The 13,765-nt window shown below is 44.2% G+C and overlaps 1 protein-coding gene across 3 annotated transcripts in view; it reads right to left on the bottom strand.

The window, feature by feature from the left end:
• Positions 1 to 13,765, bottom strand: part of PPP2R3A (protein phosphatase 2 regulatory subunit B''alpha) — a 194,274-nt gene that overhangs the window by 88,362 nt on the left and 92,147 nt on the right. For all 3 annotated transcript variants that reach the window (XM_083178444.1, XM_083178443.1, XM_083178442.1), the window contains one exon: positions 10,648 to 10,753. The gene's annotated coding sequence lies outside the window, so the exon portion shown is untranslated. The remainder of the gene's footprint in view (positions 1 to 10,647; positions 10,754 to 13,765) is intronic.

Raw genomic sequence — 13,765 nt, 5'->3', positions numbered from 1 at the left:
CATTGAATGTAGAATGATATTAACGTTCTTCTTTTAAAGTAGCACACCATTGGATCTGCTCTAAGCGCTAGGGCTGTTGAGCCTAACTAGACATTGGACCTGAAAGGGTTAAGGCAGGAGTGGGAATTAAGTGGATCTCCGGCTGTTGTATAACTGCACATCCCTGCATGCCGTACCACAACTTCGCTATTTGGCCATACTAAAACTTGAAGGTGATGCTGGGATGTGTAGTTCTACAACAGCTGGATACCCACGCTTAAATCCAGGTTAATTTACACAGATTAAGGTAATAATTAACGTTGGTCTTGAGTTCCATTCACACTAGACGAGAAAGTAAAAGCTATCGCTCAGTGTACGCTCAACATAGTTATTAAATTAAAGACCCCCTTCCTTGACTGTACATGCATAGACTAGAGAGGGACACGTTAACGAGAGCCCCCACTCCACCACCTTCATCGCTTCCTTCGGCAAGCTTGTATGCACTTACCATTGCCAGAACCATGCTACTCCCTGCTGCCACCGATATCGCCGGCGATCGCCTAATGTATACAGGACTATACAGTATACTGTACATTTATCTGTTAGATCATCTGTCCAATCGGGCTTTTTGAAAGGAAAAGGGGTTTACTCCTAAAATACTAATCCTTTTTTCCTCATTCATACAATAGCTAAAACTAATCAGGAGACAGGTAGACTTGGTTAAAGCGGGTCTACGAGTGTTCTTTTCTGCCAAAGGGAGACTTGTAGGCTGCAACAGAAATAAGTCCATTTGCGCATAAGCAGTAGAAGGGTGAAAAATCTTGGCCCTTTCTTGCAAATGCACCATCTCCACTATGGTCTCATTCTGCAATCAACTCCTAACTGTGAAGGTACAGACCAGGTTTGAAAAATGACAGTTAAGAGCCGGCTGGCTGGTGCCTTATCACTTCACCAGGCATACTACATCCCCCCCGCGTGTTTATGTACTTGTAATTATCCTGTATTCACAGCTTCCTGATGTCGGACATGCCAATCCCACAGAATGGTGAGAACACCACATCACTCCACTAGTTGCCCCTCTGGGTATCCGAAGGATAGGTCGACCTCATATGATCAACATGTATAAAGTTAACACTGACAAAAAGGTTGACTAGGCAATAATTCACACATGAAAAGAATGAAGTGAGTTTTTTTTTTTTTTTTTTAATTCCTTTTGTTTAACTATTTCATACTTGACCATCCACACGGACTTCAATTGGGAACTGCAAAGGAAAAAGGCACCTAGCCCAAAGCATGGTGAGCGAACAAAGTCACGTGAGGGGACATGGTACACTCATTCATAGTCCATGTGCTGAAATCTACCAACTGACAAAAAAAACATTTAAAAAAGAACATTGGAATATATGCCCGTCAGCGGGGATTGCTGGTACACACTGGCAAGATATTAATGAAGGGTGGAACAATCTCTGTTCCGTCCTTCATCAGCATGCATTAGGTCGCTAGTGAGGTCAATAGGTTTGACATGTAGCACAGCAAACCTAAAGCCGCCAAATAAACCCGTGGGAGGGCACATAGCCGGTACTCACGGAGCAACATAGACAAATGCCATTCCGATCTGCCCGACCAGGCGGCACATTGCTCGGTGTGTACCCAGCTTTGCAAATGGCCTGTCCCACTAATACCCAGGTTCTCAAACTCAGTCCTCACGACCCAACACAGGTTATGGTTTCCAGGTCTCCTGTAGAGTCTTTAAAATGTGACAGTTGGTGATACACAGTGCTGCTGCCGGCTGACCTGGAAAACATGACCTGTGTGGGATCTGAGGACAGAGTTTGAGAACCATTGTACTAGTATTATTGGGTTAGGAAGACTGGGAAAATTTCATACTGTGAAGATGGGATAACAAACCGCAGACACTGTTAGAAACTGGAACAGAAAGGGACATAAAATGTGCGGTGCAGAGATTTTGAGGCTACATCGAAAGATGTGGAAGGTGCACGCAGATTAAAGCGATTTCAAGTCACTTACATATGCGTGTACGCTGGGAAGAAAATGGGCGGGCAGCTGATATCCATGATGTCAGCTGCCCGCCCCTCACCCCCGCGTCTTGGCCTCATTAACATGAGAACGCCCAGCATTCTCATTGGAACCCATGAAATGCTGGGTGTTCTCATATGCTAATGGGACTGCCCGACGACCCGCTCCGCCCCCCCGTCCTGGGTGCACACACCCTGCATCTGGACATGCCCAGGGTCCCCCGTGCGAATGGATTAGATTAACCCCCTATGTCTGAAGTCATCGTATTGAAGAAATAAACGAATATAAAGCCAGTTGTTATGGTAGGCTTGCCATGATTTGTGGGTTGGGTATTCCCAGGATATGTTATCCACAAATGTGTGAAATGTCAATGCTGTGAGTTCATCACACTACTCAATGAACAAGTTGGTGTATCTCCCAAACACTTCCCTCGCCTAACATCATTCTCTCGCACACTAAATCCTTTGTGTGGGAAAACCCACGTTCTTCGTGTCAGCTAGTCCTGGCCCCACAGTAACAGAGCCTGCAACAGTGGGCAAGAGGTCACCTACCCGCTTACCATCATTACAAGGGGAAGCAGAAGTCTGGTATAAATCACTACTATCGCTCTAACAGGGTTGCCTCGCAAATATGATCCATATTAAATCACAGCTGGAGGAATTGTGGGCAGCTATACACAGACAGTTCCTTATACGCGCCTGTAATTTATTTACAGCTGAGTGCTGGTTGTTTGTTTTTTTTGCCATTTCACCCTTACATAAACTGTTCTTCTTTATGGGTTCCTAGAGAAAAAACATCTGTTTCCTTGGCTCACGTTCTTTAACCCAGATCAGTTTTTCATACAACATTGGATCACAAAAGAATGAATGAATGAAAATAACACAAAGCCCATCTTTTCATAATAACAGGCCATACATCAGGCAGGTATCGGGACAATTTATTGTTCTGCCAATGGGCACCGCACCATGTTTATAATTGCCCCCCTGATGAATTTAGTACCAAAGGGTTAATTAGGGTTAATTTCAAGGATCTACTTGAGTCATCATTTTAAGTGCCAATCTTTTGGTAACAGGTACTGCCCAGTTTGAGACAAGTGCACTGCCATAAAACCTCATTATCTTCAATATAACCACATGAACCAGTCACACAAAGATGTATCACTAGCTGCCATCATCTACCACTGTACATGTGAGCATAGCTGGCATATGGGCAGATGTATTAAGCCTCAACAAGAGATAAATGCAAGGGTGATAAGGAGAGATAAACATCCAGCCAATCAGCTCCTTACTGACTTTTTTCAAACAAACACAGCCTGTGACATGGCAGTTAGCAGGTGATTGGCTGGGCGTTTATCTCTCTTTATCATCCTTGCATTTACCTAGCCATACACTGCACAACACATATAGTCCTGAGAACATAAAACTCTTATATGATCTTACAAAATACTTGGTATGTTCTATTAACTTACAACAAGAGTCTGCATTAGCAATGAATGGATGAGAGGCTTAAACATGCAATTAAATGACAGATCCAGCATGTTAGAAGGAAGAACACTATAACTAGTACACTATTCTGTGAAGTAGTAAGCAGCAGTGGCGGATTTAGCACTAGGCAAGTGAGGCACATAACTACAGGCAACACTTGTTGGGGTCAGCACAGCAGGCTGGACCCCCTGCTACATCAGAGAAGCAGGCTCTTATTTAACCATGAGAGTATAGGCTGAGTGGGACAAGTATGAGTAGGGCTGCAGATCCCCGGCTCCTTGTGAGGTGAGGCTGGGAACAAACAAGCCATTCACTCCAGGAGCGATACTACAGTATTTCCCTTGACCTCCCAGTGAATGAAATACTGCATCCACACTGAACGATATCATTACAAATATCGGTCAATGACGTTGTTGGGTCCCTGCTCCGTACATGCAGCCATTGACAATATAGTCAAATTGAGCTGCATGTACAGACAATGGAGAACACTAGTGAGCATTAACTAAATTAAGCGTACACACTAAGCGATATTACAAACATCGCTCAGAAGGGCCAAAATGAGCGATATCTTTTAAATGATCACTTTTAACAAAACAGAGCAAGAGAGATGTACAAAAGAAGAACTTTATCTCCAGCGGTAATTATATGTACTATGCAAACTTAACTGCAACGGACTGGGCAATCTCACATCTGTACAACACACTGCTTCAGTCCCATATCAATCACTACAAAATCTACTGCAAGTGCTGCATTTTGAAATCACTATGGTTATTACAAATGTATATAGGTTATAACCTAGTACTGCAATGGTGCTATCTGAGGGGATAAATGTTCATTGTCCTCTATATGTGTTGGGCACGGCCGGTGAAAATGTATTGCTAGCGGAACCATATGCATGGTGCTACATACATTGTGTGTCTGATGGTCCCCAGGTGCAATCAGCAAAGCTGGTTGTCCTGGGAACAGTCTGACAGGTACAATACTGCTAAGGAAGTCAAACGGGCCTTTGGGAACAGATTCCATCTCCCCCTTTGCCCAGACAAGCAGGTTTTATTCTGGTATGTTCTGACAACTGCCATATGCCTCCTCCTTTGTTCTTGCCATACATATAATTCGGCACACAGGCTACGTGTAGAGATGGCACGTTGATGGAATATCCTAAAACAGGTATAAGACATTCACATTGACAATGGCAGCACACAGGTGCAAGCAACTTAGCAATCATGCAAACGTTTGCATTTACCTCCATGCATGCAATTTAGGAAGACTTGCATTCAACTCTGTATCTGCTACACACAGCATACCCTCAGTATGCAAACCTCCACAAATTTTTTTTTAATTACACAGTAACATGGGGGTGATGTATAAAGACTTGGAGTGGAATAAGGTGGAGCAACCACTTGGCTTGTAAATGCATGCAGTTAGAAGCGGAGGCCCCCATACACTATGCGATTTTGGGACGATTTCATCCGATTTTGGCACTTTTGGGCAATAACCGGGTGAAATCGTCCCAAAATCATAAGATCACGTCCGACCTCCCTGTATGCATATGCCTGCCCGCCTGACAGGCATATGCTTTTAGACTGACCGGGAGCAGTGGGATCAGCAGCGCTCATAAGGGGGACGCCAGAGTGATCAGCGGGTTCTGATGCTTTAAATAGCTGGCAGCACTGGTGAGTGCTGACCTGGCCGGGCGGTGTGATCAGCAGCGGGGACGGGCAGTGCAGTGGCGGACTGGCGGGTATTAGATTTTTAAAATACCTGTCAAATGACTGTCCGTTCTCGGATTGGCTAAGAACGGCCAGTCATTTGACAGGTATTTAAAAAAATCGGCACTTGTGTATTATCACGGCGCCCATCGCATCGCAGACCATAAGGCAAGCGATAATATGCGATACGATGTTCCGCGATGTCAAACAATTTTAAAATTGTATGGCATTGTATATGGCATACAATGCCATACAATGTGATGCGATTATACATTGTATAAGCACCCTAATGGAGGCTTACAATGTTAAATGGACCCCCACGCCACCCCACTATGAACGTGAACCCGAAGCGTGGCGAGCGGCGGCGGTACGCGTCCTCCGACCTTTTCATACCCCCACTATCCACGTTGGCGTGGAGTTGATTTTATATAGTGTGGCGAGAGCAGCGAGCCACCGAGCCCGAAGCGTGGGGAGCGCAGCGAGCCCCGCGAGGGGACGCGGAATACATGTAAAGTAATCCGCGTCCGCTCACCACGCTTCGGGCTCGCCACACTATATAAAAGTCAACTCCACGCCGACGTGGATAGTGGGGGTATGAAAAGGTCGGAGGACGCATACCACCGCCCCTCGCTGCGCTCGCCACGCTTCGGGTTCACGTTCATACTGGGGGTAGCGTGGGGATGCATTAAACATTGTAAGCACCCATTAGGGTGCTTATACAATTTAAAATCGTATAGGGGGCTTAAATCGCATCGCTGTGCATCGGGTGTATGGCATGCGATGCAATGAAAAATCGTGCTCTGCTATGCGATGGGCGCCGTGATAATACACAAGTACCTAAAAATCTAATACCCGCCACTGCACTGCTCGTCCTCACTGCTGAGGTCTGTGATCGCACACCACCCGGCCAGGTCAGCACTCACCGCCAGCTATTTAAAGCGTCAGGACCCGCTGCCCGCTCCGTGTCCCCCTGATGAAGATCACCACCCGCCCCCTGCTCCTCACCGCCCGCTGCAGCTCCCAGTTACATGTGATAAATCGCAAGAGATTTATCACATGTGAATTGGCTCATCAAGTGCCAAATTGTATGTGAGCCTCCCGGGGAGCTGCCGGGCGGCTCACAGGAGAATTGGGTCCTAATGTATGGGGGCCTCATCACTCTAAATGGCTTGAAACATCCATAAAGATCTCTCTCACTCTCAGAATCTGGTAGCAGAAAAGCAGAGGCAGAACTAGCTGTGCTTAGCACATTTGTCAACACACTCTCCGAGCAAGAGGTAGATGGCTCCAGGCCCAGGCAGGGTCATTTTCATGTCACCTGACAGTGGAAAAATAAAATAGCAGTGCATTCAGCACAGAATGTGAACTCTCTCCCAGTGGGAAAAACACACTATGGGTGAAATTTAACCAGATTTAATGATCTATTTACATGTTCCTGTTTAATTAGCCATGTCGTTTTGAGCACGAAAATAAATTCAGTTGTGAAAAACAGTTTATTTTAGTAGATCATCAAGGAATCTGCACTTTACAGGGTCAGACGGTTGTAATGGTGTTCTTCACCAAACATGAATTTAGTTTTGCCATCTTTCTCTGGGAGGGACATTAGGAGAGCATGTATAGAGTACAGTCAGGTCCATAAACATTGGGACAGCGACACAATTCTCATATTTTGCCCTCTATACACCACCACAATGGATTTGAAATCCTTTAACTTCAGACATTCAGCTTTAATTTGAGGGTATTTACATCCAAATCAGGTGAATGGTGTAGGAAGTACAACGGTTTTTATATTTGCCTCCCACTTTTAAGGGACCAAAAATAATGGGACAAACTAAACAATCCTAAATCAAACTTTCACTTTTTAATATACTTTGTTGCAAATCCTTTGTAGTCAATTACAGCCTGAAGCCTGGAACACATAGACATCACCAAACGCTGGGTTTCATCCCTGGTGACGCTCTGCCAGGCCTCTACTGCAAATGTCTTCAGTTCCTCCTTGTTCTTGGGGCATTTTCCCTTCAGTTTTGTCTTCAACAAGTGAAATGCATGCACTATCGGATTCAGGTCAGGTGATTGGCTTGGCCATTGCATAACATTCCACTTATTTGCATTAAAAAACTCTTCCGTTGCTTTTGCGGTATGCTGTGTGTTATTGCCCATCTGCACTGTGAAGCGCCGTCCAATGAGTTTGGAAGCATTTGACTAAATCTGAGCAGATAATATTGCCCGAAACACTTCAGAATTCATTCTCCAGACCTTTTACCTGCTTAATTGATGATGACATAACGAGGGAATAGCCGACACCTGTCCCTGATATAGCTTTTGAGTCGATTGTCCCATTACTTTTGGTCCCTTAAAAAGTGGGAGGCGCATATAGAAACTGTTGTAATTCCGTTCACCTGATTTGGATGTAAATACCCTCAAATTAAAGCTGAATTTCTGAAGTTAATGCACAACTTGTTTGGTTCATTTCAAATCCATTGTGGTGGTGTATAGAGCCCAAGATATACGAGAATTGCGTCGGTGTCCCAATATTTATGGACCTGGCTGTGTATCCATACATACTTCTGTCATTACACAGACTATTTGCTGTATATGAACAGGATGGGACTGTGCATAACAGCAGTAACCAGAGATAATATGGCACAACCGTGCACCTCCACCCTTTGCTTTGTCAGAACTCCAGTGCACCCCAATGTGGCGACAGAGTTGGTAAAACCATAACAGGACATGGTGCAGAAAGAAGCAGATGCTGCTGTAACTTAGCATGCCTTATACCAGGCATGTCCAAACTATGGCCCTCCAGCTGTTGTGAAACTACAAGTCCCATCATGCCTTGCCACAGTTTTGGTATTAGGGAATGCTAAAACGATGGCAAGGCATGCCGGGAGGTGTAGTTTCACAACAGCTGGAGGGCCACTGTTTGGACATGCCTGTCTTATACAGATAGAACTGCAGCTGCACACAGAATATACACAACCTGCATATGATATTAATCAGCACAGTGCTTGTGAGTCTTATTCACATTGGGGTAGCATGGACAGTGTAATGGTTAGCATTACTGCCTCACAGCGCTGAGGTCATGGGTTCGATTCCCACCATGGCTCCAACTGTATGGAGTTTGTATATTCTCCCCGTGCTTGCGTGGGTTTCCTCCGGGCACTCCAAAAATATACTGGTAGGGTAATTGGCTCCCAAAAAAAAATAACCCTAGTATGTCTGTGTGTGCCTGTACATGTAGTAGGGAATATAGATTGTAAGCTCCACTGGGGCAGGGACTGATGTGAATGTTCAACTATACTCTGTAAAGTATATATAAATATATATGCGCTATATAAGAAACTGTTAATAAATAAATAATAAAAGAGGTAAGGAAAGACGCTTACCCTTTTTAATCTCACGTGGGACTAGGCACAACCAAAAGACATATTTAACTCAACTTCAGCAACGATGACAGTGGACGCAACTGTAGCATCAAACATTATAGAAAAATATGTATTAACACCTCCTTGCTGCAAGAAATGATCAGTTGTTTCAGCGCGGAGAATCTCAGCAGCCATTGCTAAACGCATATACCTAGGCATAAGGTGCAACATCCAGTACAAGTCTGCTGACAGTCCTACAGCCATAACATATGGAGAGTTAGCAGCTGGATAAGCCCCATGTACTAAAAAGGCAGGAGGTTAATTCCGCTGCCAAATGCCATCTCAACAGCTCACAGCTTCTGCAATGAGTAGGTTAAGCAGATCGGAGAGCAGGAGAGTGGAAATACAATCTCACTGTGTGAGCTGGACGGCTTCCAGGTTGAATGCAGATCTTGCCCCACTTAGCCCCAGCTTGTGAAGATTCATTGCAACATCTTCCTATTCAGCGTTCTGTTGCTACCCCAGTGAATTAGTTCTCACTTAGCAACTGAGAAAAAAAAAAAAAAAAGATCAAAACATCTTTATAAACGCTTAGAAACACAAGGGGCCGCATGCAGCGAGAGATCATGTTCCCAGGGACCACACCTTGTTCCAGGAGAGAAGTCTGTGCCTTCCAGCATCTTAGTCAAGCTGCTGCTAAAAAAACTTATCATAATGATCATCAGGAAGGAAATACCGGCGTTTAGTATTAAGCGTTCAGAAACCACAGGTCTTCTTCTGGAAATCAGGAAATGTTGGATCAGGAACTTTTCTACACCATAGAACCATGTGTGTCTGTGTGTGGCTGTATCTCCAATCCCTGCCATCTTCCAATGTCTGAAGTGAGGGTAATGTCACTAATAGGAATTTTATTTCTATAGCACTTTTCTCTAAAAGACGCTTTACATAAATCATGAACAAAATACAGTATTAGCTTTGCCCCCCAAAAGCACACCAGGAACATAATGATATGGAATCCAGGCAGCCATTTTTGGATGACATGACACATAAGGGGTGTACTACCGGAAAATTCATCAGATGTGCTGCATTGTTATTCTACACAAGAGAAAACCAAGTGAGGCAGTCATTTTGGGTGCACTGCCAAGTTACCATTAGCGTATACAGACAACATAGAAGTGCCCATCAAAGTTCTAGCCATTTGTGAAAGGGACACCCACTTTTGGACAACCCTTCCACAAGGTCAATTCATGCTCTCTCCCCCATACAGCAGAAGTTTTAGTAAATGTATTGGTGTGTGGCATATCCACCCCAGGTGTGACAGGAACAGAGCATTTAGCCTACCTTCTGCAGGTTCCTGGGATAGTTATGCACAGGTCCCATCAGACACTTAAGCTGGCCATACACTCATATACAATTTGGGCCCTTTTCACTATATTCCACAGGTTCTAAAACTCGGTCCTCACAGCACAGTGCATGTTTTTCAGGTCTCCTCACGGAATCAGAAGTGGAAATACTTAGCTCCACCTGTGGATCTTTTAAAATGTGTCAATAAGTAATGAATGCACCTGTGCACCTGCCCGGAGACCTGGAAAACATGAACTGTGTGGGGTCCCTAGGACCAAGTTTGAGAACCCCTGCTCTATTCCGATGGATTAGGCCAAGAAATCTAGGTGAAAAGTGCCCAAACCCTATGTGCCTAACCACGGGGCCGTGCATCGGATCGGATCCGGAGAATGCAAGTGCTCCCTTGCGGACAGTTGCCGAGGTATCGCACGCCAGGCTGCATGTGATTACTTGGATTAGTGCATGGGGGCCTTAAACTTCAAATCCAAAAATGTCTCCCTTCCAAATGTTCCATGCATCTCCAGGCAAATTTCTTGCAGACACTGTCTCTTTGCATACATAGCAGTACTTGAACAGAGATCAGTGGCAATGGTACTGTACACTGATCCTTTCCACTTATGCCACAACATTTCTGTGCAGTAATTATGACCCCCTCTGTTCCAGACACACAAGCAAACTACTGAGTGAGGACACAATGACTGCAACATACTAAATAGACAATTGACAAACCTGATTACTGCAGCACAGCAGTCAGACAGAAGCAGCCTTGTTCCTCTGCACTGTTCATAACTTTTTCCATAGCCCCTTGGAATAGACGTTCCAATAAAAAGCTTCCCTGTAAAAAAAAAAATAAAGATAAATACATTTATAAACATAAAGTGAATCTAATCTTTATACATGTATTACAATAGGGAACACATTCACAGTTTTATTTCAAAAACCATAAATCCAGAGTAATAGAAGAAGCAATGGTGCAGTGTGTTCAGTCTAGAGAACCATACATCTAAAAATAAATCTGATCCCAATTTTGGACTTCTGTCAAAAAAGAGGGGAAAATGCTTGCCTGTGCGTAGGTAGCTGCACCTGTGTGTTATGCACCTGAATCCAGCATCTTAACATGCCCAGCAAAGCTTAAAACATACAACGTTAAGTCACAAGTACTATCCCTGCTGCCCTCTACACGTGACTGTCTGGAAATCATCAACACCAAGTCTCGCAGTCCATGTGCAAAGTAAAACGGTTTTATCAGTCCCAGAGTTCCTGCCCCCAATGCAGCACTTTTACTCTCAGGGCCGACTGGCACAAGATGAAAGGAGGCGAAGACACGTAAAATTCACAATCCGTACTGTGCAGGGCTATGTGGGAGAAAGGACTCTGACAGAGAGCAGATTTCAAGTCCTCCAGTAAATGAACAGAAAATGTGTTCAGGACAAAACACTTGAGATGTGTCAGCAAGGTCTGATCTTAATCCATCCAAGAGACTCTGCAGAAAGGAGAGGGTGTCAAGAATATGTGTTCCATGATTCGTTGTACCAGGGGGAACGTGGAAATGAAAACCTACTGTATTTTCTCTTTTACTTAAAAAAAAACCTTGTTATATTTACATGACATGCCTACCCAATAACCAGTAACATCTAGAGATCATAATCATTGTTCTTCAAACTGCTCCTTTAATCAAATAACTCAACAATAATTCAATTCAGAGTGATGTGCACACATGACTTGGAATTACGGTACAGCACCTATGGGGGTACAAGGTAGCCTGTGCAATGTTGCACTTTCATTTTCCATCGCAGGGCATTGTACAACCACAAAATCGCGTTGCATTGCAAGCCATGCCATATGATCGCATGCGATTTTTAATTGTACAGGCTACCAGACCCGATTTTACATTGTACGCCCACCCTGATGGGTAATGACAATGTTAAATGCCCCCCCATTGTTAATGCCACCCCACTATAAAAGGGGTACGCATCCTCCGACCTTTTCGTACCCCCACTATCCACGTCGGCGTGGAGTTGATTTCATATAGTGTGGCGAGCGCAGCGAGCCACCGAGCCCGAAGCGTGGCGAGCGCAGCGAGCCCCGCGAGGGGCCACGTAATACTTGTGAAGTAATGCGTGGCCACGCTTCGGGCTCGGTGGCTCACCACACTATATAAAATCAACTCCAAGCCGACGTGGATAGTGGGGGTATGAAAAGGTCGGAGGACGCATACCGCTGCGCTCGCCACGCTTCAGATTGGCATTGATAGTGGGGTGGCGCTAACAATGGGGGGGGGGGGGGGGCATTTAACATTGTCATTACCCATCAGGGTGGGGATACAATTAAAAATCTGGTCTAGGTGGGCATTTAACATTGAAATCGCATCGCATGCCATTATAATGGCATGCAATGCAATATTAAAATTGTACACTCATCCCGGGAAAAGCCTAAAATCAGGTCCATCGCATACCTTAATTAGTGGTATGCGATGCGACGGGCGCCGTGATAATACACAAATACCTTGACTTCCAAAAAGCCCTTACTCTGAAGCAGCTACCTTATTCATTTACAGCTATTCAAATTCTTCTATGCACCACTGTTCCCTAAGTCACTTTTGTAAAAAATAGCATTTGTGCCGATTTCCCTTTATCGACCCCCACACACACCCCTACTTTACTAACCCTTCTACTTATAAATGAACTACTAAACGTTACCTAAAATCCTTCAATAAACACACCTCCCTATAAATTCCCTCTTATAACATCTCCCTAAATCCCCCCAAGTAAAACATCTCCCCCATAAATCTCCTATAACCACTCCCTAACACCACCTATGAACAGGTCCCCCACTGTTCTCCTATAATGTTTCTCTAACAGATCCCACACATACTTGTCCCCCATAAATCTTCTCCTATAACCACTTCCTATAATCTGCTCCATAACACCAACTACACATCACCCATAAAGCTCCTCCTTTAACCGCTCCCTAATACCACCTGCAAAGCACGTCCCCCATAAATCTACTCCTATAATCGTAAAACGACCCCTACGAACAATTCCCCCATAAATCTTCTCCTATAACCGCTCCCTACCACCTAACACACATCTCTCATAAATCTCTTCCTATAACACTAGAATCCCTACAGAATTATAAAATGTAAATAGGAAAGCGATTTGTGTGTAACATCTCCCGCTAGCTATACTATGAACGCTTTTATTCCTTCTTACTCCAATTTTCAGAGTTCCTCTTACCATTTTCTATGCAAGCTTAATATTAATCATGCAGTAAATAAAAATGTAAATGTAATGTTTTTATTATTATTATTTTTATTACATTTTCTACTTAAACAATCATTTCTCAGCAGGTCTGTATTTTAGTAAAACCAACATTTGTTCTCCCTAGGCCACATACATTATCTTTAAACTACAGTGGAACATTCCCCCTGCCTGTAAAATGACGTAATATTCCCCAAACTAGGCACAAATGAGATTTTACAAACTGTTCTGCTAAATATCCATTTCATATGACACTTGGAGTGAATTTCTGCCTGAATTGGCCTTAAATGTCCCAGTGCTCTGCACAGAAATACCCCTTCACTTTTGCTACACCCAAAAGCAAAGGACACTACAGCTAAGGGTGTGTCTATGTCTATGCAGACTGGAAATAGCAGTAGCGGCACACGCACCATATTTGAACATGTACATAAGAGCTTGCAGATGGCGGCAGACATGCCCCAAAAATGGCCATGACACGTTTTGCCAACCGCTCCTCAAATTCAAAATGGACGCCAATAAACTGTCACTTCCTGTGAATCACTTTGTGATGTATTCCTCAGTGAGAGAGATCACTGCAGTAGCTGTGC

The sequence above is a fragment of the Crinia signifera genome, chromosome 3, assembly GCF_055691185.1.
Source record: "Crinia signifera chromosome 3, ASM5569118v1, whole genome shotgun sequence".
NCBI classification, from domain to species: domain Eukaryota; kingdom Metazoa; phylum Chordata; class Amphibia; order Anura; family Myobatrachidae; genus Crinia; species Crinia signifera.
The sequence above is the reverse complement of the archived record's forward strand: the minus strand, read 5'-3'. Positions and strand labels throughout refer to the sequence as shown.